This window comes from Balaenoptera borealis (genome assembly GCF_965194805.1).
Source record: "Balaenoptera borealis genome assembly, chromosome: 16".
Classification (NCBI taxonomy): Eukaryota; Metazoa; Chordata; class Mammalia; order Artiodactyla; family Balaenopteridae; genus Balaenoptera; species Balaenoptera borealis.
This window is the reverse complement of record NC_138872.1, coordinates 65,728,599-65,756,181: the sequence shown is the minus strand read 5'-3', so window position 1 is coordinate 65,756,181 and position 27,583 is coordinate 65,728,599. Positions and strand designations below refer to the sequence as shown.

Genomic DNA, 27,583 nt, shown 5'->3' with positions numbered 1-27,583 from the left:
CTTAGCCCACATTTGGGGAAAAAATGGATGGAAGTTCTGACTATTAATAGGCAGTTCATAAAAGAGAAACCTGGATGGCTAATAAAAATAAAAAGCATGCCTTAGTTCACTAAAAATCAGAAATGTGAACACTAAGCTATCAACAATGTTCACAACTATCAGATTTATAATAATTAAAAGAAATAGACAACCTCAAGTGTTGGGTGGAAATGGAAAAGACAAGGACCTTTGGTGAGAGTGAAAATGGATACAGCCACTTTGAAAAGAAACTGGGCAACCTACAGAAAAATTGATCATGCATTACCTTACAACCAAATGATTCTATTTCCAGGTGTATGCTGGAGGGAAAAAACCTCCCATGTGCTCAAAGAGGTGGATACAGCAATGTTTATTGCATGTTGTTGTATTAGCAACAACTTGGAAGCAACCTATATGCCCATCAAGAGAAGAATGGATAAATAAATAGAATACTATACCACAAAGCAACTGGATGAACTAAGGCTACATGTGTCAACAAGGATAGGCCTCAAAAAGGGAATGTTGAAAGTTGACACCTATGTACAGTATGATTCCATTTATATGAAGTTTCTCTGCATACATACATACCTTTGTAGAAACAGTATAAAAAACATGAACAGAGATGCGAAATTCCAAATTTCCGAGAGTGAGTACTTCTTGGACAAGAGAAAGAAGTTAAGAAGGGGACAGACATACCAGGAGCTGAAACTCTATCTGATATGTTTCATTACTTTAAAAAACTCTGAAACAAACAAGGCAAAATATTAAGATATTATATAGAAGAGTGTCCTTTCTGTTATTTCCTGTGACTTTCTGTGCATTTACCATATTTTATAATACTGTGACAGATATATCCTAAAGTAACCTTCAATGAGTCAAGTCCTTACATAATTCCCTCCCTATGAGTGCAGCAGAACCTGTGACTTGATTCTAACCAATAGAATACAGTAAAGGGGATAGATTGTCATTCTCATGATTAGGTTATGTCTTATGGCAAAGGTGATAGGCTGTCACTGCCATGATTTCATTACATTATATAAGACTCTGCCTTAGAAAACTAGAGTGAGATACTCTTGCTGGCTTTGACAAAGAAGCTGCCATGTTGTGGGAGAGCAACATGGCAGGGAACTGTGGGTGGCCCTCTAGGACCTAAGAGCTGCCCCCAGCCGGCAAGAAGCACGGACCCTCAGTGATATAGCCACAAGGAAATGAATTCTGGCAGCAACTTGACTGACCTCGGGTCTGAATTTTTCCCCAGTCAAGACTCCAGATGAGAATACAACCCAGCCAATCTCTTGATTCCAGCATTCTTGGATCCAAGCAGAGGACCCAGGTAAGCCGTATCTGCACTCTCGACCCACAGAAACTGAGACCATGAAGGTGTGTTGTTTTAAACCTAAATTACTAAACTACTAAATTTGCAGTAACTTGTTACACAGTGGAAAAAAGCTAATACAAATAAAATATTCATGAAAAGAAACAGAAGTTTAGAGGAAAACCGTAAAATTGTGATGTCATAATGCTCAAGTTTCAAGAAGGAAGCAATTAGCTAAACAAAAGCTCTCAGGCTAAGGTAGGGGATGACCAAGACATCTCCTGGGCATTAGCAGTTTCAAAGCGGTGGATGGGTCGGAGGCTGGGTGCCAGGGGCTTGAGAAGTGAGTAGGAGATGAGGAATTGGAGACAGCTGGCCAACAGGTGTCAGGAAGGAAGGTTGAGAGGGATGGAGCCGCTCTCTGCAGGGAAGTGTGAGGCTGAGGGAGATTTGTTGGGTTTAGTTATTTTTATAAACCAGGAGAAACTTAAACATGTTTACTTGGTGTCTCAAAAGTTCTTATTTATAATGGGATGGTGTAGTACAGGTATACCTCATTTTATTTCACTTTGCTTTATTGCACTATGCAGTTTTGTTTTTGCAAATTGAAGGCATGTAGCAACCCTGCATCGAGCAAGTCTATCGGTGCTATTTTTCCAGCAGCATTTTCTCACTTTGTGTCTCTGGGTCACATTTTGGTAATTCTCAAAATACTTCAAACTTTTTCATTATTATTATATTTGTTATGGTGATCTGTGACCAGCGATCTTTGATGTTACTACTATGACTCACTGAAGGTTCAGATGATGATCAACATTTTTTAGCAATAAAGTACTTTTTAACTAAGGTATGTACATTTTTTAGACATAATGCTACTGCACACTTGAGTATAGTGTAAACATAACTTTTATACACACTGGGAAACAAAAAAATTTCATGTGACTCACTTTATTGAGATATTGGCTTTACTGCCAATGGTGGTAGTAGTCTGTGTAGTTTGGTAGTTTGGTTCCAGTGGTCTGGAACCAAACCCACAGTGTCTCCGAGGTCTGCCCATATCTGGTGTATATCCATGCTATAAAGTACTATTCAACAATAAAAAGGAATAAAATGTGAATACATGCTACAACATGGATGAACCTCATGAGCATTATGCTAAGTGAAGGAAACTAGACACAAAAGACCACATACTGTGTTATTTCATTTACATAAAATGTCATACACAAAAAGGCAATTCTGTAGAGACAGAAATAGATTAATGGTTACCTGTGGTTGAAGGTGAAAGTGGTGATCAACTGTAAACATTTTTTTTCTTACCACTGTTCCGTTAAAGAGACTTTCTCATCTCACTTGTCCCCAGGTCCTGGCTCCTGGGAGTCCACCCTTCTATTGGGGTAACATCCTCTCTCCAGATGACCCTCATGTGTGACATGCCTTTCAGGATGACCCATAGCCCGCCCCCTTCCGTGGGTAACGTGGGGGCAACCTTGAGTGAGACTCAGGGGAATACAAAGGCAACCTCATCTCATGCTCTGCTTCGAGCCAGCATCTTGGCTCTGGATGGCTAGGAATGCAACAGGTAACAGTTACTCTATTCCTCAGGTTTCAGGGGATTTAATTCAACCTATCCAAGCAGATACCTTTAATTCCACTACCACCCTCTTCTGCCCCATGGTTGGAAGAGGAGGGAGAAATTTTTAGATCAACAGTCTAAAAATTTTAGATCAACAGTCTAAAAATTCTCTCCAAATACACCTTCACTCTTTGGTTTATTCACACTCTACTGTCTTCAACTGCTGAATGAAATTTTAGCCTTTTCCCCTGGAGGCTGGGGATGAGCTAGTGCTAGAAAACTCTATTTGGGGGGCCTGCCAAAGTTCTCTCAAAGGAGTCTAGCACCTCACTTTAAAATATAAGGATCCTTGGGCTTCCCTGCTGGCGCAGTGGTTGAGAGTCTGCCTGCCAATGCAGGGGACACGGGTTCGAGCCCTGGTCTGGGAAGATCCCACATGCCGCGGAGCAACTGGCCCGTGAGCCACAACTGCTGAGCCTGCGCGTCTGGAGCCTGTGCTCCGCAGCAGGAGAGGCCGCGACAGTGAGAGGCCCGAGCACCGCGATGAAGAGTGGCCCCCACTTGCCACAACTAGAGAAAGCCCTCACACAGAAACAAAGACCCAACACAGCTAAAAATAAATAAATAAATTTTTTTTAAAAATGGCCATCTGGTGCTTACATTAAAAATATATATATATATATAAGGATCCTTGGTCCCCATTTATCTCAGCTTTGGGGACTCATCCAAAACTCTGAGACAAGATGACTGACCCATATGAACCATCTATTTCGTCTTTGTTGGCTGTCTGAAACATCCAGGATGTGTAAGGACCCAATTGTAATTTGAGTGTGTGTTTCTTCCAGGTAAAGGCACAAGTAAATGGATGTGTTACCCTGAAGGGAAAGGTGTGCTCAAGGTGTTAAAGCATTGGGTTTTAACTTAGACATCATTCAGATGGCTATGCCATGATTATCGCGCTGAGTGGGTGTCGGCTGTTGTGAGATATCATCAACCTCACCCAGCTTTGCTCATTCAAAACTACACACCGCCCCAGTTCACTAACACCGGCAAAAGTACAAGAGTTGGGCTGGCCACACTCCACATCGAGTGCATGATCCAGACCTTGAACCATCAAACTATGGTTGTTCTGGCCTGTGGCCACATTTCTATTCAGGTGATGGTTCCAAACATGGGACAAATTTGTAGCAGCCCATATCAATTATTCATCTTGAAATACACATTGGTTCTTCTCTAGCACAAGAGTCAGCAAACTTTGTCTGCAAAGGGCCAGATGACAAATAAATTTTGACTTTGAGGACCATACCAATTCCATTAAATTACTCAGTTCTGCCGTTGTAACATGGAAGCAGCCATAGATAGTACATAAATGAATAAGCATGGCTGTGTGCCAATAAAACTTCACTTACAAAATCCAGGCAGAGGCCATATTGAGCCATGGGCTGTGGTTTACCAAAGTCCTGTTCTAGCAGATTGTCAAAAGATAGGTAATCAGTGACTCCAAATAATACAGGAGGTATTTTGCCAAATAATCTTGTTTCCTTATTTATTGCCCAATAAATTGTACATTTATGAGAAACAACTTTTGAGATACTCTAATAAATGTTGGTGGAAAGGAATCAATACAGGAGAAAAGCTGAATCTACTGGAAAGATTGGGGATAATTGATGGAGCATAGACGCTGAGAACCCAAGAGGAGGGATTCCAGAGCACAGGCGAGACACCTCTTTGACCATATGAAAGAGAAGGAGAAGATGCTCAGCTGGAAAGGAGAACCTCCCCTTGACTGATGGCTTCCATGAGCATCTGCTGAGGGATGGTAGATGGTGGGAGGAGTAAGAACAGAGAAGGTTAAATTGCCATCACGGACAATGGACATGAAAGCTGAACAGGGACGTGGAAGGCATGGGGACAAACCACAGTGAGGCTCAAATTAGCTCATTTTTAAAGTGAAACAATGCCACCTGCCTCACCAGATGATGGCGGAAGTGTTAAAACAGCCACATAGGTATTCAAGAATCCTGGAATGTCTGAGCAAGAAGAGACTTTGAAATCATGGAGGCTTCCCAAAATGAGTCATGATTATCACTGATGAGGTAGAGATTGGTTTTTATGTGGTGCCCAGCCATGACATTAAATAATACCAGTTCATATAGTGGGGCAGTACTTTCCTTCTCTGTTCTTTTTCTACCTTCCTAATCACCTCACATAGAAAGTCTCCATCTGGTTCCAGCATGTCTATAACACCTCTCCTAAACGTGCTATTTTCCTATTTAACAAATCATGGCAGGCACCAGATTCAGAGTTTGCAATGGGTAATAGCATCTGAATAGAATTTAATAGTGGGGTTTTTCTCCTCCTATTTATTTTCATAGTTGTCTTCTACTTATGGCCATTGATTGGCTTTTCATTCATGATATAAATATTATATAATTTTTCCTTTTAAAGTAAATTTAAGGTGAGTCATTTTAATAGAAAAAAATTCAAATAACTAAGTCTCAAGGTAGTACACAAATAGGGAAAAATAATGAAGATGTTAAAAGAATCAGACATCACAGATAGGGCTCCCCAGAGGAAAGGAATTTCTCCCAGATCACACAGCATGCTAGAGCTAAGCTGGAATCAAACACCAGGTCTCTCCATTCTGAGTTTCTTAGTCTTTCTGGTAAACCAGGCTTCACTCTCACTGAAAAGTTCTCATTTTTTGCATTGTACAGCCCAAAGCTGAAAACCCATCAGTAACCCTTTCACTCTCTCTTCTCAGAGGCGCACCTTGATAGGATGCAGTCACCAGTCAACATGGTGGACAAAAGTATTCTTGTCCATCAGCTCTGGCCTTTCATGCAGGAAAGTGGAGCAGCACCGTGATATGTGTGAGGAAGCAGCTAGTCAAGGGGCCAGAGCTCAGGGAGCTGCAAGCTGCTTTATCCCAGAGTCTCGTGAAGAATCAAGATGCTCCGGCAGCCACTGGCGCTGATGAGAAAATCTAAGGGAGAATTGGGAAGGGTGCTGAGGGTCTGGAGGAGACAGTGAAACTTGATCAAGGTAGTAGGCATTTCTGGAGGCCAAGGGGCCAGACCCACTCAGAACTCAAGGGCAGAGCCCCACTGCCCACATCTTAAATGAAAATCGCTGCTGTGCTGTTGGGCACGAGTGGTCCTTGTTTTGTTCTCTGCTATATCCCTGTGTCCTGGCATGTATTAGACACTCAGTGAAAATCTGCTAAATGTCTAGTGAAAGTGAACCTTGAGTAAGAGAGAAAGGAAAGGGGGAGGGAGACAGGAGAGAAAGAAACACAAAGGGGAGGAGAAGCAAGAAAGAGGAGACTGCAATTTCCGTGCAGGCAGGGACTGTGTCTAATGTCTTTCCCAACATTTCGGCAACTGGTAAGACAGTACACAGCGCAGGGGTGACTCTCAATGGATACCTTTTAAAGAAATGAATGAATGAATGGAAGCAATATAAAAAGCATTCATAAATAACCATGATATAATTACAAAATGGGAATAGTCAAAACGATTCCAATAGATAGCATTTATTGAGCACCTACTATAAACACTCAATGGATATTAATGATGTTAACTGTTGCTACTATAACTAGTCTTACTGAATACCAGGCACAATGCTAGGAGCATTTACGTGGATTATCCCAGGTAATCCTCAGTATTCCTTGAGGCAGGACCTCTTATCAACCCCATTTTACAGGTGAGAGAACTGAAACCTAGAGAGGCCAAGTATCTTGCTCAAAATCACTCAGCTAATAAAGAGACTGGTGGAGCCAAGACCCATGTCCAGATCTATGTGGCCCCAAAATCTGGGATCTGTCCCTTATATGACTGTGATTAGTAATATGACACCCAGAAGGCTGGATAGATTTGACAGGTGTTTGAGAAGAATCGATCAGACACAAAGTAGAAAGAGGAAAAGAGAGGGAAGAGACACTGTGGGAGACATTACTAGGACTCACCAAGATTTGGGGCTCCCCTTTCTTTCTGGGCAGACCCCTGTTAAGGTGAGGCATAGACGGATGACTTTCTTTGGCCAATGGAACGTGAGCACGAGTTACATATATCACTTTTGGGCATTTAAGAGCTACTTGGTGATTTGTCTGCACTCTCTCCCTGCCGAGCCATTGTTGAAAGAATCTGAGCCAAGCCAATATATGGAGGTCAGGCACCCAAACCCACAGTGAATTTTAAATGAGTAAGAAATGAATTTGTGTTAAGCAACTATACTTTTGGGGACGTTTGTCACTGCAGCATCACTTTGCCTACCCTGAGTAATACAATGATAACTATGAAAGGGTTACAAAGCAGTGGTACCTGTAAAAACTGAAATGTAGGAAACAATGTTTGCATAGAAGAATCTATTCATGGATGTCAAATCAAAGAGAGAGGTTTTCAGTCTGCTTAAAAACTAGAGCAGCAATATCAACCCTTTTGAAAAGGTTGTACAATGTGGTGGATAAGTGGCGTCTGACCAACCTGGGATTAATTCCGGTCTTGGACACTCACCAGCTGGGTAGACTCAGTCTCTCTGAGTCTGTTTTCTCATCAGTAACATGGGATTGACAGTAACACTAACCTCATAGAGTGGTTACAAATTTTAAACAATACTTTACCCATAAATTACTCAACGTACCTGGCACAGGGTAAGCCCTCAAGAAATGTAACTATTATGACTGAAGGAGGAGGCAAGAGTTACTGGCAGGAATGAAAAGTATGTTTCCCCCTCCCAACAATGCCCTGTGAGTCCTGCAGGGGTTAGCCCGAGACACACACACACGCACGCACACGGTCACATGCGCAGGTACATGCAGCCCCACGCACTGCCCTATGATTCCTCTCCCAAGGCAGGAATGGAGATGAAGTCTGCCAACTGTGCAGACTTAATTGCATTTTCTTCCTGAAAGAGGGTCTGGTGCAGAACACCTGCGGTCCAGCGCTACGTGACCGCCAGGCTGTCGTGCAGGCAGCAGTGGCACAGGCAGCGTGCAAACTCGGGGCCTCTGGGACCTGAGATGTAGCCAGACCCCTGGATGCCCTCCCAACCGCTGCACGCACCCCGGAAACAGAGCTTCCTGCGCAAGGCTGGGGGCAGTCTGGAATTTTGCAACTAATCCCCTTCTCAAGGGCCCTCAGGGACCGTAGGTGGAGAAAGGGGAGTGCAAACCTTTCCCCGACACCCTGGAAGGCAGAATACAAACGTGGTGTAGAGAGCAGAGGGTTTTGAAAGGGAAGAGTCAGACCCCAAATCACGCTCTGACATCACCAGCCGTGCAACTTAAGCAGGTGTGACACACTCTTCCAGAACTAGTTTCCTCAGCTGTAAGACCTGAGATGGTAACATTTGCAGGTTTGTGTGGGGTGATGTATCTAAGGTGCTTTTTTTTTTTTCAGATATGATTTGTCAGCCTTTATTAACCAAGAGCAAAGCTGAGCCCTAGAGTTTCCTTTTAAAAAACCCAACCAATACCTGACATGTAGTAGGTGCCCGATAAGCTGTAGCCATTATAATTAGGATGATTCATTCATTCATTGGACGAACATTTATTGAGTTTTACCATGCGTCAGGTACAGTTCCAGTTCAGTGGTTTGCTAAGGCAAACCACTTAGACCAGGTCTTTGCCCGTGCAGAGCTTATAGGGCAGAGGAAAATAATCATGCAAACCAATTAGATAAATTTAGCCCGGGATAAGTTCTCTGAAGGAAATAACACAGGATGACAGGATAGAAGATAGCTGAGAGTAGAGAGCCCTACTATAACCACACTCTTCAGGGAAATCTTCTCTGGGGCACCTGAAGGAGAACATGTTGGCAACTATGAGAAGATGGAGGGTAGTGTGTTCCAGGCAGAGGGAACAGCAAGTACAAAGGCCCTGAGGCAGCCTCTCAGTCATCATGTGGAGAGGTGGCAAAGAATGCCTCATAAACCACAGCTACCACCACTCATTCAGGTTCACAAGAACTGGGATCAATCTAGAAGGTTTTCAAATGTTCCAAGGTTCTGAAGCCCAGAGCAGAGGGGGCAGATTAATATTCCATAAAAGGTAGTCTAAGACTGCTTAGACTCTACAAATATTTACTGAGCATTCTCCATGAAGCAGACAGTAGGCTGAATACTGGGGAATACAAAGGTAAATCGGAATGGTTGTTGCCTACTATACCTGTGACCTCCTTGTATCCCAAGCTCCAAACCCAGGGTCTGGAAGATAGATAGAAAATAATCAGCACATATTTGTTGACAGAAGCAACAAGAATAATGACATTTGTTAAGTTCTTATTCAGCTCTTCTATACCCTTAACATATTGACTCATTTAATCCTCACAACTCTAATATTAAATACTATTATTATCCCCACTTTACAGAAAGGGAACGTGAAGATCAGAGTGATCAAGTAGCTTGCCCAGAATCACACAGCTAGTAAGTGGTTGAGCCAAGATTCAAACCTTGACAGTCTGGTTCTACAGTCCATGCTCTTAACTGACAGCAGCATGCCCAACCACCCTGATTTGCCTGGAGCAGTCCTGGGTTTAGTGCTGGAAGCCCCATGTCCTTGGAAACCCCTCAGACCTGGGCAAACCAGGACACTTGATCATTCTACCCAGTACTGCCTTTCTAACAAGATATATCGCCATGAAATAAAATAAATTTCAACATGGTAAGCCAAGTAGAACAATAAATGCATGTACACCTCCAGACTAGCAAAGAGAGGGAACCTAGATTCTTTCTGGATAGAAGGGAGCTTTCGTATAAGACTCCTTATACGAAAGGAGGTGGGGTTCCACAATCCCACTTGATATCCGGTTTGCTCCTGTCAAATGCCTCTTGTCTGTATTTGAAGGAGAGCATCACTCACTAAAACTAACTGTTCCCAACTTTACTCACTCGGTCACTCATGCAGTCATCTAATGAACCGTACCTACTCTTTGCTAGGCACTGTACTAGTCATGGGCATTGAGAATTTGCAGCTAACCAGACAGATGTGGTTACACCCTCCTGCCATTCTTAGTCTAGTGGGGACACAGGTACTAAACTACCAAACGTAATTAACTAAAGAATTCTAAATTGTCAGAAACCATGAAGTAAACCAATACCCATAAAGTACCAAAGGAGAGAATAGTCCCAGTTTAAACTAGGAAATCAGGGAAATCCTCCCTGACCCCAGCAATGATCAACAGTTAGCCAGGCAACAGTAAGGCAGAATTCCAGGTAGAGGAAGCTGTGTGTGCAAAGGCCCTGAGGTAGAAAAATGCTTGGCTGGGAACTTCAAGAAGACACATGTAGCTGGAGCAAAGTGAATGAACTGGTGAGAGGCACGAGATGAGCTGGAGAGGGAAGCAGGAGCCAAATCATTAAGGGCAGTGAGTTTGGATTTCGTTCTAAGTGCAAAGGGAAAAGCCACTGGAGGGTTTAGTTAGAAGAATAAATGGTCAAGTTCACACTTTACAAAGATCTTTCTGACTGTTAGATGCAGAACAGATTGGAGATGAGCAAAAGTGGCTGTAGGGATGTGGGTAAGGAGGCAACTACAGGGGTCCAGGCAAGAGACGATGCAGGTTGAACCAGGCTGGTGAGTGTAGACATAGACGTGTGGGTACAGTGGAGAGTTATTTAGAGGAAGGTAGAATCTACCTATTTTTAAAGGTGACTTTGAGAGGAAGACCTTAACAAATGACACTACCATCCACCCAGTTTCTTACACTGGGAACTTAGGTTGTCTTTTTCTTGAGAGGTGGTTCTCCACTCATGCGAAGTTAATCACGGCTCACCCTCCCCTGTGGCCCTGATTTCACATGGAAAATAAAACCGTTTCCCAACACATTGATCTTCCTCTCCTCCTGTGATGGGTTGAATTTTGTCTCCCAAAAAGATATGTCCAAGTCCTAAACGCTTGTACCCATGAATGTGACCTTGTTTGGAAATTGGATCTTTACAGATGTCATCAAGATGTAAATTAAAACAAAATTATACTGGACTAGGGTGGGCCGTAAATCCAGTCACTGGTGTCTTCGAAGAAGAGACACAGACACAGGGAGACTGTCATGTGATTATAAGGGCAGAGATGCATTTACAAGCCAAGGAACACCAAGGATTTCTGGCTACTGCCAGAAGCCAGAAGAGACTTCCCCGTCACCCTCTGCTGGTTTGCAAACTGGCCTCTGTACACAGAGGACAAGGAGAGACCAAAGAAAGAGACAGTCACTCCAGATTGGTAGGGGGCAGGTTTAACAAGCAAGGGAAATTACAGTAATACGAGGCTTGTCTTTGGCACCACAAGACAAGTATACATCTCCGCACGTGCCCACCAGAATCTTAACAGTTTACAGAGAGGCCTTAACAGGGTTCAGTCACATTTACAAGTCCAGATGGTCTCGTCAACACATTACTCTCTCAAGGCTGCATCCTTGAAAATGGCTTCCAGTGTGGAAACAGTGGGCAGAGTATACATTCCAAGGACAGGGAAGAGGTGAGGAGAGTCCCATTGCCCGGGTCCAGCTCAAGGGTCAGCCAGCAATCACGTCCTCTCCATGACCTCCTCCAACACCCTCCAGAGCTCAGGAAGGCATCCCTTTTGACTACCTTAAATACAAAGAAACTGAAGCAGAGAAGCGCTCTCATTAGACATCTCACTGTCTCAGAAGACAATGGCAGGATATACCATAATAGTTGCTACCAGTAAGAGTCAGGGGCTGGCAAACAACAGCCAAATTCAGCAGGCTGCCTGTTTTTGTAAACAAAGCTTTATTGGCACACAGCTAGGAGAGATGTTGTTTAAAGGCGCAAACTTGCAGCTAGTAGATAAATAAGTTCTGGAGATCCAATTTAAATGCACAGCAGAATGATTATCGAAGTTGCTAAGAGACTAGGTCTTAATTGTTCTCACCACAAAAAAGAAAGGATAATTATGTGGCATGATCAAGGTGTTAGGTAACACTATGTGATAATCATATTACGATATATAAATGTATCAAATCAGCATGTTGCACAACTTAAACTTACACAATATTACACACCAATTATATCTAAATTAAAAAATAAAAATAAATAAAGTAAATAGGAAGGTTCTTCTTTTTCCTCTCTCCCCTCTGGGATATATACAGTTTCTCACATGGCCTTCAAATCATTTTCTACACATAAATATCCTTTAAATACACACACACACACACATAATGATCTCATACTATACCTGCTGACAAAAACTTGCTTTTTTCACAGAGTATGTCCTGGATATTTTTCTATGTCAGCACATATGGGGTGACCAAAGTATTCCGTAGTAAGGAGGTACCATAATTTATTGCTAAACTTGCAGTGGCTTTTAGTATTTTACTCTCCAAATGATACATCAGTTGAATTGGTTTTCTCCATGGTCTTCAACGAACAGCATTCAGACAACAGCTAATCTAACACCTGATATGAGCCAAGCACTGTGTTAGGTGCTGGGCTCCAGAAGTGAATAAACCATGGTCCCTGTCCTCAAAGAGCTCACAGTGTCTTCCAGTGATAATGTTGATAAATTTAATGAGCATCTACTATGGGCCATTCAGTGTAATGATACTGACATGCATTATCTCACCCAATCTTCACAACAAAAGCAGCTTATGAGGCAGGTACAACTATGAGCCCCACTTTACAAATGAGACTGAGGCTCAGAGACGTTAAGTAACTTACTTGAGGTCACACAGCTAGCAATAGATTGAGCTGGAATTCAAACCCAGGCTCTTAAGCACCCAGCCTATACTCAGGAGACAGGATTAAAACTAGTGCAAGTGAGAGCTTCGAGGAAGGAACAAAGGACTCAATTAAGGAGATCAGGGAAGGCTCCACGAAGAAGTGGCATCAAAAAGAACAAGCACTTTCCAGTGGACAAGGAGGGAGAGGGAATTCCAAGCAAAGAGATTAGCATGCACAAAGCCATGGAATTTCTGGGAACCGGTATATGTAATTCAGCATGACTTGGGTGCAACGTGAGGCGGCTGAGGCTAGAGAGAGGCATGGCAGGATCACAGCGGCTCCCCATCCTAGCTGAGACTCTAAGCTTTATCCTAAAAGTTATGAGGAGCCATTGAAGGGTTTTTAAGCAGGAAATTCAAGATTGAAGTTGCTGCTGGTTGCAGCGTGGAAGACAGATCAGAGAGGAGGGAAGGGGTGGAGGGCAGGGAGACTGATGAAGAGGCGGCTGCCGTCATCCAAGCCGCACATGGAGAGTTTGTCTTCTTGGGGCCAGCTTTCACCCGTATAAGACAGCAGGGTGGTACTGAGGGCAGGACACGCCCATCCAGGGAGACCCAGGAGCTCCTGGTAATGTTAAAGGCAGACTGAGTCCCTGTTTTTCCCCGGGATGTGAGAGCTGATGGCCGACTGCCCAGTGGGGGAATCTGACTTAAGCCTGGACTATTTCACTCCATGTTCAGACAGCTTCCAGCAGCCGAGAGACTTCCTCGGGTCGCCCAGTCCTGGTGAGAGGAGGACATCTTGAGCAGTGGCCCGTCCACTTCCACCACCCCCTCAGCTGGCGCCATGAGGCTGTGGGCCTGCAGAGAGCCAAGCCATGAGGCCACCGCGTCGTGAGTCATCCCAGCTGGTTCCGGCTATTTTCCCTGGGAGGCAAGAGAGCCAGCGGAAGCGTGTCCTGGCGAGGCCAGGCGGGACACCAGTGGCCAGCCTGCCAGGGGCTGCCAGGCACGGCCATGGCCTAAGGGGAGGACGGATGCCTACAGCCACGCGCTGACCTTGTGGGGAGGAAGAGAGCCACGGGGAGGGCCTTGCTCACTTCCACAGAGCAGGCAGAGCCGTCAGCAGGTCTGGCTCTGAGACACAGCACACACCAAAGGACGCTGATCAGGGCAGGAACATAAAGCGCGAGGGAGTGGCGTCAGGGGTTGCGGTCGGCAAATAAAACAGCTAACTATTGACTGAGCCCGGACTCTGGTCCAGGAGCTGTGCTAAGCACTTTACAGCATCCTCATGTCTGCTAAAATACTTTATAGCTATTATTTCATTGAATCCACTACAACAGGAGTCAGCCAAATCCAGCTTGTGACCTGTCTTTTTATGGCTCACGAACTAAGAATGGTTTTTACATTTTTAAAGAGTTTTAGAAAAAAAAAATGTGTTAGAAACCATCTGTGGCCCACAAAGCCTAAAATATTTACTACCTGGTCCTTTAATGAAAATGTGTGCCAATTCCTGCACTAGAATATAAGCTCCAGGTGGGCAAGTAGGGTGTGCATTGTATGTGTGTTCCACTCCTATATTCCCCGACACCTAGAAGAGTTCTTAGCACATAGTAAATGCTCAATAAACATCAAGTGAACAAATGAAGGCATGAGTGAATAAATTTTTATTATCACCTGATCAGATAGATACTATCATTAGCCCCATTTTACTAATGAGTAAACTGAGGCTCACAATGGTGAATCAACTTGCCCAAGTGAAAGAGATTTGTCAATACTTTGGAAAAAAGTGGATTGAGAACTAGGGAGTCAGAGAAGGGAGAACTGATTCCTGGTAAGAGCACGATCACGTTGCACGTGGAAATCCAGACTACAGGAGGCCAAGACTCAGACACACCTAAAACAGAGCTGGAGCATTTGGGTACAGAAGATCTCCACTGGGGCACAGAACTTGCCTAACTGAGGACATTAGGGGGCAAAAGTCACAATCATGAGCCACACCCCACTTAAAAGCAATTTAACTTAGTTTATTGTTTTTTTCTTCTTAAGTCACTTTATTTTTAAATCACCAACAGATTTAAGTCATTCAGTTAACATAATCATTACAATTAAGCATCTCTTCTTTTTACAGCAAAAACAGTGAAAGTAGAGAAGGGAAAAGGGATCTAGAGAAGAAAGCAGACTGGGGCAGAGAGCAGAGAAGCCAACAGGAAAAAGGCAGACAGCCCACCCACCTAGACCTGACACACAAGGAGAGCAGAGAGGGAGAAACCAGGGAAGCACAGGGCCTTTGAGGCCACACAGACCTCGTTCCACCACTGGCCAGCTCTGCATCCTTGAGCTGGGCACTAATTTCAGTCAGGGTTCAATGAGAGGAGCTAATCTATAGATATGATGCAGATGTGGATGTAGATGCAGATACTGATAAGGATACAGATAGAGTTAGACTTGGGGGAATCGATGTTCAACAAACATTTAATTTGCACTTTAGTGGGGATGCAAAGATAAAAGTGCTCCTTCACGCAAAGAAACAAAAATAGATACTTATGAAATAATATAACTACTTATAAACTATTTTAAATGCAGTGGTAGAACTGTGCACAGGGTACAATGAGAGCAGTGAAGAGAGTCCCTAACTCATATGTTGGACCATAAGATTAGAGAAGGTTTCTTGGGGGGAATAGAGGGGATGAGCTTATCCTTAAAGAATGAATAATTGTGAAGGAGACACTGAACCTGCCAGGACAGAGTAACTCAAAACATAGATGCTGTTGGTGAAGAGTCAGGGCTTCAGATTTATCAGCAAAGAAAGTATTCTTTTCATCACATTGACAAACAGGGGAGTCAAAAGTAAAACCTTTTATGGTGAAAATACGTGAATTTGAGATATTAGCACAATATCCAATTAGAAAAGCCTAGCAAGTACAGAGTTTGAAATGAGTATAGTTTGAAATGAGAACACAATTGCAGGTAGATTTGGGAGGCAGAAACAGTCACCTAATTTACTATTTTTCTGGCTGTTCTTTCTCAATCCATTTCCTATTCCCTGCCTATGTATTGAATGCTTATGCCTTTGAGTTCTTTCCTTTACTTCTTTTCTTCTTACATTAAGAAAGGAAGGGAGGGAGAGAGGAAGCAAGGAAGGAAGGAAGGAAAGAGAGAAGGAAAAGATATGGGGGGCTGATCAAGAGAAGGCTGGAAGCCACAGGCACCAGCCGAAGCCCATGTCAGTTCCTGATGGCTCTCACCTTGGTAACTTCACTGTGGAGGTGAACAAACTCCTGCCAGGAGAGGAGAAACTAAGGAGGAACTGAGGGAGGGGGGCAGCTGTAGGCCTGGCACTGCCTGACACCAAGGAGGTGAGCCAGGAAATCAGCAGCAATGCAGGGAAGCTACGAATAGCTGCTGTTCCCCACCGGCCTCCACGTCTCCCACCAGAATCCAGAAACATGCAGGAAAGAGGATTCTGGGAAATGTAGTTCAGTCTAGACAGTCTTCACATTACAAAGCCACCACAGCCCTTAAAGAAGCTTCTTCTGTTTTGGGAGCTAAGATGTGAGGAGGGGAGCTGAGCTGTGGTTTCTTTCTTTATGAAATGGAACAAAAATAGCACAAACTATTAAAGGATAATGTTTTTAAAACAAGCGAAATGTTGACTCATACAAATATAAACACATGTCGAAGATTTTATTTAACTCATTCATTAATGAGAAAACCAGGAATATGTTAGCAATGGTTCAAAGGAGAAGCCAAAGAACAGATACACATATAGGTAATCAAGATTCCAGGAATAAAGTTCGCTTAATAAATGCAAAACTGGTCAATATCCACAGAACAGTAGTTAATTGCATTCTACTAGACACAGTTCATTTGCTTTTCTATGGACAAGAATAATTTGCATTATTGGTTTCCTGCAACTTACAAAGTTGTAAAATAGATCAAAGACAATGAAAGGCGGAGATAATCCAGAAAAGCGCACTAGCTAGGACACCCAGTCTTATCTTTTTGCTCATCCCAAGTCTTGCACAATTTTCCTGACACTAATAATAGGCAACGTTTGTTAAGTGCTTACTAACAGCTCCAAGCAAATGGCAAGTATAACTTGTATAAAGCTACCAACAATGCCTGAAGTTGTATGGTACTCAGTTCACAAGTGGGAAAACGAAGGTTCAGTGAAGTGGAATAACTCACCCAAGGTCACACAGCTAGTAAACATCAGAGCTGGGATTCAAGCCTGGCTGTCCCACTCTGGATGTAAACATTTCCCCTTCTCCGACTCCCTAGTCCTCAATCCACTTTGTAGTGGCACTGGCATGTGGGGAGGGGAAAGTATTTTATCACACACATTGTTTAAAATTTCTGGCCAATGCTTGTTGATAATAAGAAGGAAAAAAGGATGCCCACTTGTCGTTTCAATATTGATTTGAATTCTCTGCTGACAATGACACCCCTTCCCCTTTCTTCCTGGGGCAGACTGTTCCCATCACCCCTCCCCTTGATAAGTCATCTTCACCTCTGCCCCTATCCTCACCCCCACCCCTGCCAAGGGTGGCCTTTACAGCTAATCTCCAGCTTTTGTCCTGCTTAAAAGGGGATGCTGAGTGTGGGAGTGGAATTCCTCAGGACACCAGAGGGGCTTTCAGAGGCTACAAAATGGGAGAAGAAGAGGAGGGAGAGAAGGGGGAAAAGGGGAAAGAAGAGAACACAGGTGGGGAGAGATGAGCCCCCTGTCGGGAAGAAAATTCGGTGGACAAAACACAGATGTTTAATGAGGAATCTGGTTGGGTTTCTGCAGAATGGAGTGCAGTGGGAACCACCTTCCTTACATCCATGACATCTCCAGGAAGAAAGGATGAAGAACTCAACCCTTGGCCCCTGGGATCCAGAAAGAACAAAGACAGAGAGGAAGGAGAGAGAGAGGAGGGAAGAAAGAGGGAGGGAGGGAGCCTGGGTGGCTGTTGAATGAATGACAAATTCTACCAAGAATAATGGTTGACTGCAGGGAGAAGGTGGGCTGAGAAAGTTTCTCGAAGTCTTGAAGTAAGATTAAGAGGTGGCCATGGACAGGACGGGAATAAAGACGCAGACCTACTAGAGAATGGACTTGAGGACACGGGGAGGGGGAAGGGTAAGCTGGGACGAAGTGAGCGAGTGGCATGGACATATATACACTACCAAATGTAAAATAGATAGCTAGTGGGAAGCAGCCGCATAGCACAGGGAGGTCAGCTCGGTGCTTTGTGACCACCTAGAGGGGTGGGATAGGGAGGGTGGGAGGGAGACACAAGAGGGAGGGGATATGGGGATATATGTATATGTATAGCTGATTCACCTTGTTATAAAGCAGAAACTAACACACCACTGTAATTATATTCCAATAAAGGTGTTAAAAAAAAAAAAAAAAAAGAGTTGGCCACGGAGAAAGGCAAGCTGGGATGGTCAGCTGCCTCAGAGGAAAGTAACTGAGTGTCTATGACACTGAGGCCCCTAAAACTGAGTTTCCCTGCCTTTATAATTAACCTCTCTACCCAAAACTTTAACCCCTTTCTTGTCCTGCCCCTGGTCCCCTCAGGATTGAGGACTATCCAAAAAAAGGGGGGATGGGATTGAAACCAAGCAGGACCCTGTGGGGCCCTCCTTGATCCAAAAGCCCCTCCACGTCCCCCATTTCTTGTTCTTAGAAAAAAAGGCTTTAGTCTCAAGGCCTTCCCTGAGTTCCAAAGAAGAGCCTCAAGCAGTTAATGATGAGGACAAGAGTCACAGGACTCCTAGTTCCCACTGAAGGGAAACAGATAACCATCTGATGCACATCTTTGAGTTGCTCTCATAGGAACTAAGACCCCCACCCAGGTGGAACACAGTGACCACATGCTGACCACAGGCACATAGACCACAGACTGGTTGGAACCAGAAGGTTGAGACTCCTGAAACATCACCCTGTTACCTCACCACCAGCCAATCAGAAGAAGGTCCACAGCCGATCACCATCCAACGACCCTCTCCCCTAACAGTCTTTAAAAACTCTCGCCTGAAAGGCACCGGGGAGCCTGAGCTGCCCATTCTCCTTGCCTGGTGCCCTGCAAATAAACCTTTACTTTCTTGCATACACCCGCCGTCAGAGTTCGGCTTTCTGTGCTGCTGGCACCCTGAGCCCTCGCTCGGTAACGTCTAGGGGACACAATAGAAGGGAGGCTTGTCACTGAAAACCTTTTCAAGCCTTTTGAATTTTGAACCACATGGAAACGTTGCCTATCCAAATATAAAAATATACATTTTTTAAGTTGGCCAGGTTGATAATTGTTAGGGAAGAGGATCTCCAAGCATAAATATATTCCCTCCTTTGCAAACACTTGGGAGATCCTATTTTCTTTCCTTTCAAGAATCAGAAGGCCAGCGTCTGCTTCCTTCCCAGCCCTGGAAGCAATTCGTTGAGGGTTCAGTCCTCTCCTGCCACCTATGTAAGGGCTGCTGCATGAAACCATTCCAGTTGAACACTGCACAGCCCCAGGGGCTGCCAACTCCATCAACTGTATCGAGAATGGGTTGTTCAGTGCCCAACCTGCACAGCCTCAGATGGCGACCCTCTCCTCCTCCCGCAGCCTAACCTGCTCCAAAGTATAAAAGTTTCATCAAATTCAAAGTCCAAAACAGCCTCCACCAAGAGCCTCTTTTCTTTCATCCAAGAGGGAGTTTATGGATGTTGTTTGCTCATTGGTTTTAAAAAGTGCAGAGGAAGCGAGCGAGGTCTCCTCCCCATGAGCTCACTTCCCCCTGGCCCAGCACTTGAGCCCCTCGCCCTTGCTAATGATCCCTCACCACAAGTGAATCGACTCTGCCCACAACAGCTAACAATGAGCCGATGGTGTGTTTGCCTGCTCCGGGTATCCAATTTGAGGAGTGTATTCAGGCTGAGGGAGCTTGCAGCATCCTGACCGCTCAGGATGTGAGGCTTTTATGAGGGGGTCAGACAACAGCCGCTTCTCCAGAGGCAACTGGGCAAACAGCACATCGTCCTCCTGCCCTGCCTTCTGTCTCCAGCATAAAAGCCTCAAGAACCAGGTCCAGCCTGAATCTAATGTGTCCCTAAAAAGACTCCTCTTCCTTATAAATATCTGTCCTAGACCCAGGTGTCCACTGTCTGCAGCTCTATCATAGGGAGCCATTGTCCGCTGGTGGCCACCAACCACAGAGTAAAGCCCAAACCTCAGCCAAAGGCTCACAGGGCCTGATCCTGCCCTCCCTCGTTAGTTTCCCCCCCACTGAATCAGTTTCAGGTCCACCCGCTCTCTTGCCTCCTGGTCTGATCCTGCCCTCCCTCGTCAATTCCCCTCCCACTGAATCAGTTTCAGGTCCACACGCTCTCTTGCCTCCTGGCCTGAGCACATGCTGACCCTTAGGCCAAGAATGTCCTTCCATGATAGGAGATTGGTGCAATAAACTATGGTACGCTCTTACGACAGAATACCATGAAGCCATTAACAACAATGATAGAGAAAAATATTATTAGGTGCCATGGAAAATGTTACAATATATTGAGAAAATCCAGTTATGAAAATCATAATAGCAGCTAACATTTATTGAGGATTCACTCTGTTCTACAATTCTAAGCACTTTACACGTATTAACTCAATGAATCCTCAAAACAACCTCAGGAAGAGGATACGTTATTATCCACCATTTTACAGATGAGGAGACTGGGGAGAGAGAGTCCCCAGAGAGTTTCCATAACACGCCCAAGATTACAGGCCCTGCCCCTGGCAGAGCTGGGATTTGAACCCAGGCCATTTGTCTTTAGTGTCTACATTCTTAACCACCACACAGCAGTGTATCAGACAAAAAGCGTTTGTGACCCTGGTTTTATAAAAACAAAGCAGAAAAAGTATACACGTAGTAAGATGGAGAGTTTTAAAGCAACACCTTGATATGTACCAGGACGTTCACAGTGGTTACCTCCCGAGAATGAGATTGATGAGGGGCAATGTTGCTGGTGGGTTCCCCAGGAAGTAGCCTCTGAGGTGGAGTTTAGCAAGAAGCACGTTTATTGAGAAGGACCCTTAGGACCGACACCTTTGGGAGAAAGAGACAGGAAGCAGGAAGAGGGCAGAGAGAGAGCGTGGGCTTTGCTGCAGGGAGCTCTAGCTCTAGAACCGTCCTTCAGAGTGTCCCAAGTTGGGCTGAGGTAGCCAGACCTTTATGCCTCCCACATTCATCCGTCATTTGATGGCACTGGAAGGCTGGCCACTAGCAGCACACCCAGCATCTGGACAACACGTGCTCCCTTAGGAGGGTCTGAGGGGTGCAGTGATTTTAGTTTTCTTCCGTTTGTTTGTCTATATGGGCTACGATTAATCCATATCACTTGTGCAGCAAGGGAAAGAAGCTACAAGAAGAAAAGAAGTCATCAATCCTCAAACGCATCAAGGCCAGAGGCAAGCTTGGCTCTGGCTTTAGAAGTAAACAAGGCCCAAGTGGAGGATCACGCCCACGTCCGACAGTAAATAACGCGTGCCTTCTGGGATTGCTTGGGTGTGAATATTAGTTCAAATACTACGCGTGAGTTAACTGGTAGGGTCCTAAATACAGAGAGTTGCAGAAGCTGACTGGTGAGCAAGAAGGACTTTGACCAAGAGCCTGGCTGATTATCTGGCCTTAGGGAAGCATGTAGCAGCTGTCTCCTCACCCCAAAATGCCGGGATGGTAAACAATTCCATCGCGGCCACCAATGAACCACACTTTTTGGTTTGTATCCTTGGTTTTGGAATTGGTCATGGGGCTTGCATTGACCAATGGGACCATAGCAAGTATAATGTAAAGAGGTTTAATAAGCATTGGCACACTGGGCTTACCTTCTTGGAACACTCCTCTTGGAACCCAGCTGCCATGCCGTAAGGAATTCCAGGCTGTCTTCCACGTGGAGGGGTCCTAAAAGGTGAGACATGTGTTGAGAGAAGCCAGGTACAGAAGAGCCCAGTAGAGCTCCCAGCTGAACACACCACCATGAGTGACCCAATCAACACTATGTAGAGCAGAACTGCCCAGTCAATTCACAGAATCATGAGAAATAAGAAATTGTTACTGTTTTAAGCCACTAAATTTGGGCTTAAAAGCAACAGAAAAGTGAAACAGCAGGGCTGGGCTGGAAAAGAGGTCACTGGATAAGTCTGATCGCCCCAGCCTGCCACAGCCTGGCCCATACTATAATCCATGTACTCAATGTCTACTTTCAAACCAATCCAACCTGCCCGCCTACCACATAGCCATTGACACATAAAGACTCAGACAAGGATACCTCAAGGATATTCAGAACAATATCCTTGAGGTCTCTTTCTGTGTCGCAGAAAGGCAGCTGAGAACATGAGCTCTGGAGTGAGTCTGCCTGAGTTCAAATCCCAGTACCCCTACCTACAAGCTGAGTGATCTCTCCGAGCCTCAGTCTCCCCCTATGCAAAGTGGGTTCATAATAGTCTGTATTGGGTTGAATAGCATCCCCCTTAAAATTCACATCTGCCCAGAACCTGTGAATGTGACATTGATTGGAAACAGTCTTTGCAGATGTAATCAAGCTAAGATGAAATCATACTGAATTGGGGTGGGCCTTAAGTCTAATATGACTGGTGTCCTTATGAGGAGAGGGAAATTTGGACACAAAGACATAGACAGAAGGAAGATGGCCATGTGCAGACAGAGGCAGAGATTAGAGTTATGCTGCCACAAGTCAAGGAGTACCAAGGATTGCTGGCAACTACTAGAAGCTAGGAGAGGCAAGAAAGGATTTTTCCCTGGAGTCTTTGGAGGGAACAGGGCCCTGACAATACCTTGATTTCAGACTTCTGGTCTCCAGGACTTTGAGATAATAAATTTCTGTTGTTTTCAGCCACCAGTTTGTGGTCATTTGTTCTGGCAGCCCCAGGAAACTAATACACAGTCCTTGCTGGGTGGTGATTGAATGAGTTAATATAGATAACCTTCTCTAGCAGAACTCTCACTATGGAAACTAAGGAAATAAATAGGTTTGGACAGTGGGGGACACCTGTAAGGTACACTTACTATCACCCAGCACCCAGTAAGTGCTCAAGCAATGGTAACCATTACTATTGTTGGCCAACTCTCCTTCTAGTCTTGTCCTGGACAGTCTCTGAGCTTAGGGCTCCATGTCCTAGACCACTGATTCTAACTTCAGGGTGTTCAAAATCACCTGGAGGAGCTCACTAGAAATACAGCTAATGGGACCCACAACTCTAGAGTCTGATTTAATCAATTGGGACTGGACCCATGAATAGTCATTTTTTAAAAGTACCCCAGGAACTACAGAAAAGGATGGCCCATAGACTATGCTTCGAGAAATGCTGCCTGAGGACTCGGGGTATACACCCATTCTCTGGATGTGCTGTTGACTTGTCCTAAGGGATTCCAATGTGGACTCACCCCTCTGGCTCCAGTCCATCAAAAGTAGAATGTTCTACCCTGGCACTAGCTAGATGCCAGCAGCTTGGCCAAACCTCCACTCCCTGACACCACCCAGACCCTAGGACATCGGAATTGCTAACACTTGGGCAAAAGGCTTGAGGCTGCTGAATAATAACTACAAGAACACTTACCATTTATTGAGCATCTACTGTATGCTAGGTTTTTACACATATTATCCCTAATTCTCACAATAACTCTGAAAGTTAAGTTTTAGACATTATTATTGTGCATTTGAGAAGACAATCTTTTGTAAATGCAAAGCTGTTTTTTGTATATACTGTTGGGCTTTGCAGTCATGCAGCCAGTAAGCATGTCTGACCCAAAGTCCACATCTTCTTCTAGGCACCATAATTCCTGCTTACTTGGTCCCTCTCTCTCCTGCCCTCATCCTCCTAAAACAGAGAATAGCTGGTAGTATCAGTCAGGGTAGTTGACAATAGCTGCTATAACAAACATCTCCGAAATCCCAGTAGCTTAACAAACAAAGGTTCATGTCTTACACACACCACAGTCTGATGAAGGTTGAGAAGCTCTCCTGGGAAGCTCTTTTTCACAGGTCCTGGCTCATTGCACAGTATAGTGTCATAATCTTCAAAATGTGGCTTGAACAGTCACTACCAAAGTCAAAGAGAGATTATGAACAATTAATAGGGGGGTTTGTGGCCAAGCCTAAAAGAGGGTCAAATCCCTTTAACCCACTTTCATTGGACAGAATCCAGTTATATGGCCCCAATCTCATTGTATAGGAGGCTGGAAAACACTCTTCCTGTGTTCCCAGGAAGAGGAAATGAGATGGGTATCTAACCAGATTCAATCATACCTTGCAGGGGCTCCCATTTTCTAAGTCATGTGCCAGATAGTGTAAACCATGTGCCAGGCAATTGCTTTACATGCATTTAATCCCCACAACAACACTATTATGTAGGTACTAATATTATTCCCATATATAGTTGAGGAAACAAAGCTTTGGGGCAGTTAAATGACTTACTCAATGTTAAATAGCTAGCAAGTGTATAAACCGGGATTTGGATCCAGATCTAACTGCAGAGTCCATGCTGTTAACCACTACTCTATACTGCCTCCCATTGGCCAATAAAAGAAACTGCACCTGTCTCAGTTAGACTGTCCCAGCAATCAAGTTAGATTCCCAAATCTAACTGTACCCCATGGGGAAAAAATTTTTTTTAATTAAAAAAAAAAGTAAAACCATTGAAATCAGAGTTAAATTAGGTCCAGTGGGAGGATAAGAAGTTGCAATACACAGAACACACTCAAGCATAGATCCAAATGAATAAGAAGAATCCAAGCACATCCCCAGTGAATGCAAATCTATACAAATGAATGTATTTGGCTATGCCAGTCTATGTAAATAACAATGTCCTGAAAAGCAAAAGCGGGTGGGGGTCAGCTTTTCAGAAGGCAGTGCCCCTGCTCTTGTCCTCTCTTGGTATAAGGGTCACCACTGGGCAAAAGGGATAAACCTCCATATTGAATACTGTAAAGAAAAGATATACCAGGGGTGACATCCAGACCTTTGCAGGAGTTCTGATACCTGAGAGGAGGGAGGCCCAGCTTATCCAGCTCCCAGTGAACTGCCACATTCAATAAATTAGTAAAAATCAGTAAGGAAAAATCCTCTTTGCAAACAAGTGCCCATTTTCTTGTCCCAAAGGTAAATCAGCAAAAGCTGAATTGGAAATCTATCCTTCCAATGCAATCATAGTCAAACTTTGGTGTGCATTAGAATCACCAAGGGCCCTTACTTAATGTGCACATCTCTGTGCCAGTCCTCAAGACCTCCTGAGTCAGGCAGGCTGGAAATCTGCACTTTTAAAACACATCCCTGATGATTCTGAATCAGGAAGCACCTGGATCACCCTTTTAGAAAGCTGCCACTTAAAAAACACAGGTTTCAGAGCAGATAGACCTGGATTTGTGTCTCAGCCTGACATTTACTAGCTGTGGGACCTTGGCTAGTCGAAAAGGTGTCATAGCCCCAGTACCCTCATTTGTAAAATGGGTCTAATTTTATTCTCCCTTTCAAAGGATTGCTGTGAGGACTAAATGAGATAATTCATTTAAAAGGTTTGGCGCAATGCCTGACACACAGTAAAAACTCAGTAAATATTTGGTATAATTACGATGATCATTCCCTGATAAAAGGCGAGAACTAGAGTCTCCTTCACCCAGTGTCCAGGTTGATTCATGAGATAAAGAGTTGTACCATTACTGGGTGAATAAGCCTTTACCTTCCCTTCCGCCTCTCACTGACTCCTCCCCCTGAGAGGTGGAGCAATGATCTGATTGGTTAGTTGACAAGAGCCTGCGCTCCATTGGTCCATTGTTACCGTTTGACATCAAGTATCCCTCTCCCTCCTCCTCCACTTCCTCCTCTCTCTCCTCTTCTCCCTTCCCCTCCCTTTCTCCTTCTCTTCCCCCTTCATTATTCTCCCCCGCTTCACTCCCAGCTCTCCCTATAAGAGGGTTTCAAATTCTAGACCAGAGGAGGAGTATTAAGAAGGATGATTAGAGCCACAGGTCCAAGCTATATTCTTCAACCCAGATTCGCCAGCAACAAGCTTGATATTTTTAGCCCTGTCTCACTCCTGTGTCTGTTTCTCAATTGGTCTGAAACCGATAGAACCAAGGGGTGACCATCTGCCTAAAACCCCAACACCTAGTGTGCACTTTCTGGGCGCTGTCCTCAGCACACAGTGGGTAAGTTCCCTTGATATCCATTGTCTAATGTGGCAGTTTCCCACTGAGTCCAGTTATTCAGTCACGATTAACCATGGCAACAATACTCATGCACTAATTTCATGGTTGTCAAGATTTCCTCTCAGGGAACAACCTTTATTTGCTTGAATTACTATTTTTTCATCAATTCTTAATCAAGTGGGTTTGTGTGTGCAAAATCAACAAACAAAACAGTCATCATAAATGACACCTCAGAAGGAGCTCCCCAGACTCAGACCATTAACAATTAATAACTGGGTTTTGAAGAACCTTTCAAAAGCATGTAATATGCGTTTATAAACAATGTCACTGCCCAGCCAGTTCCCGTGAAAACAGCAGCTGCATCCATGGGGTGCAGGCTGCTTGCTGAGCATTCGGAGCAGCACTTTATATCCGTTCGTTTTCATGTTTAATCCTCACGACAACCCCATTTGCAGATGAGAAGACTGAGACTCAGGAAGGATCACTGGAGGCAGTGCCCAGAGTCATGCAGCAAGAAGTTGCACGGCCAGTATTCAAACTTAGGTTTCTTGCCGCTAACACCCTCTTCTATTTCCACCACACCAGGATGCCTCTTTGAAACACTCCCTTCATGGCCCCTTGTATTTGAGAATATGTCAAGCAAACCTCAGACTGAATGGCCTATTTTAATGCTCAAACTCAGAATAATTCCTAGATTCTAACCCTGGCTCTTCCTCTTGCTGGCTGTGTGATTTTAGGCAAATAAGCTCTCTGAGTGATTCCCACTTCCTGGTATTCACCCCCATATGTAAACTCCTCCCTCTGAGTGTACATAGGACCCATGACTTGCTTTTAATCAATAGAACACAACAAAAGTGATGGAAAGTCACTTCCATGATTAGGTTACAAAAGATTGTAACTCCTGTTTTGCTAGAAGACTGTTATCTTCTCAGCTTGCACATTTTGATAAGGCAAGCAGCCATTTGGAGAGACCCATTTGTCAATAGACAAGAGGAACTGAAGCTCTCATTCCACCAGCCATGAGGAATTTAATTCTACCAACAACCACATGAGTTTGAAAGCAGACCCTTCACCAGTTGAGACTTGAGACCCTTGAGCCCCCATTGACACCATGATTGCAACCCAGGAGAGACCTGAGCCCCAGGATCTGAGCTCTGCCTGAATTCCTGACCCACCAAAACTGTGCAATAATAAACGTGTGTTCTTCTAAGTCACTAAGTTTTATGGTAGTTTATTAAGCAGCAATAGAACCAATACATCACTCAGTCATTGATTCATTTAAACATTCGCTGAGCCCCTACTACACACCAAGCACAGTCCTGGTGCTGGGGGTGCAGAGGGAACTAGGTCACAGTCTGTATCCTCAGGCTGCTCAGCCTAGTGCAGGACCAGACATGCTTCTACATGAGGCAAGACACATGGCCCACAAGAAAGGATGCACAGTCAATATGCGTCCTTTGTCTAAACGTAAATCCTGTCTTTAAAAATGTAAATTTTTAATTAAAATGTAAAGGTAGGGCTTCCCTGGTGGCGAAGTGGTTAAGAATCTGCCTGCCAATGCAGGGGACACAGGTTGGAGCCCTGGTCCGGGAAGATCCCACATGCTGCGGAGCAACTAAACCTGTGAGCCACAACTACTGAGCCCACGTGCCACAACTACTGAAACCTGCACACCTAGAGCCCGGGCTGTGCAACAAGAGAAGCCACAGCAATGAGAAGCCTGTGCACTGCAACGAAGAGTAGCCCCCACTCGCTGCAACTAGAGAAAGCCGGCGCGCAGCCACAAAGACCCAACGCAGCCAAAAATAAACAAAA

The 27,583-nt window shown here is 44.5% G+C and overlaps 1 long non-coding RNA gene across 1 annotated transcript in view; it reads right to left on the bottom strand.

Annotated features, from left to right (window-relative positions):
* LOC309614381 overlaps positions 1-27,583 on the bottom strand; it is a 117,893-nt gene that overhangs the window by 20,277 nt on the left and 70,033 nt on the right. Inside the window, exon 2 of the long non-coding RNA XR_014236140.1 lies at positions 21,430-23,664. This is a non-coding gene — a long non-coding RNA (uncharacterized lncRNA). The remainder of the gene's footprint in view (positions 1-21,429; positions 23,665-27,583) is intronic.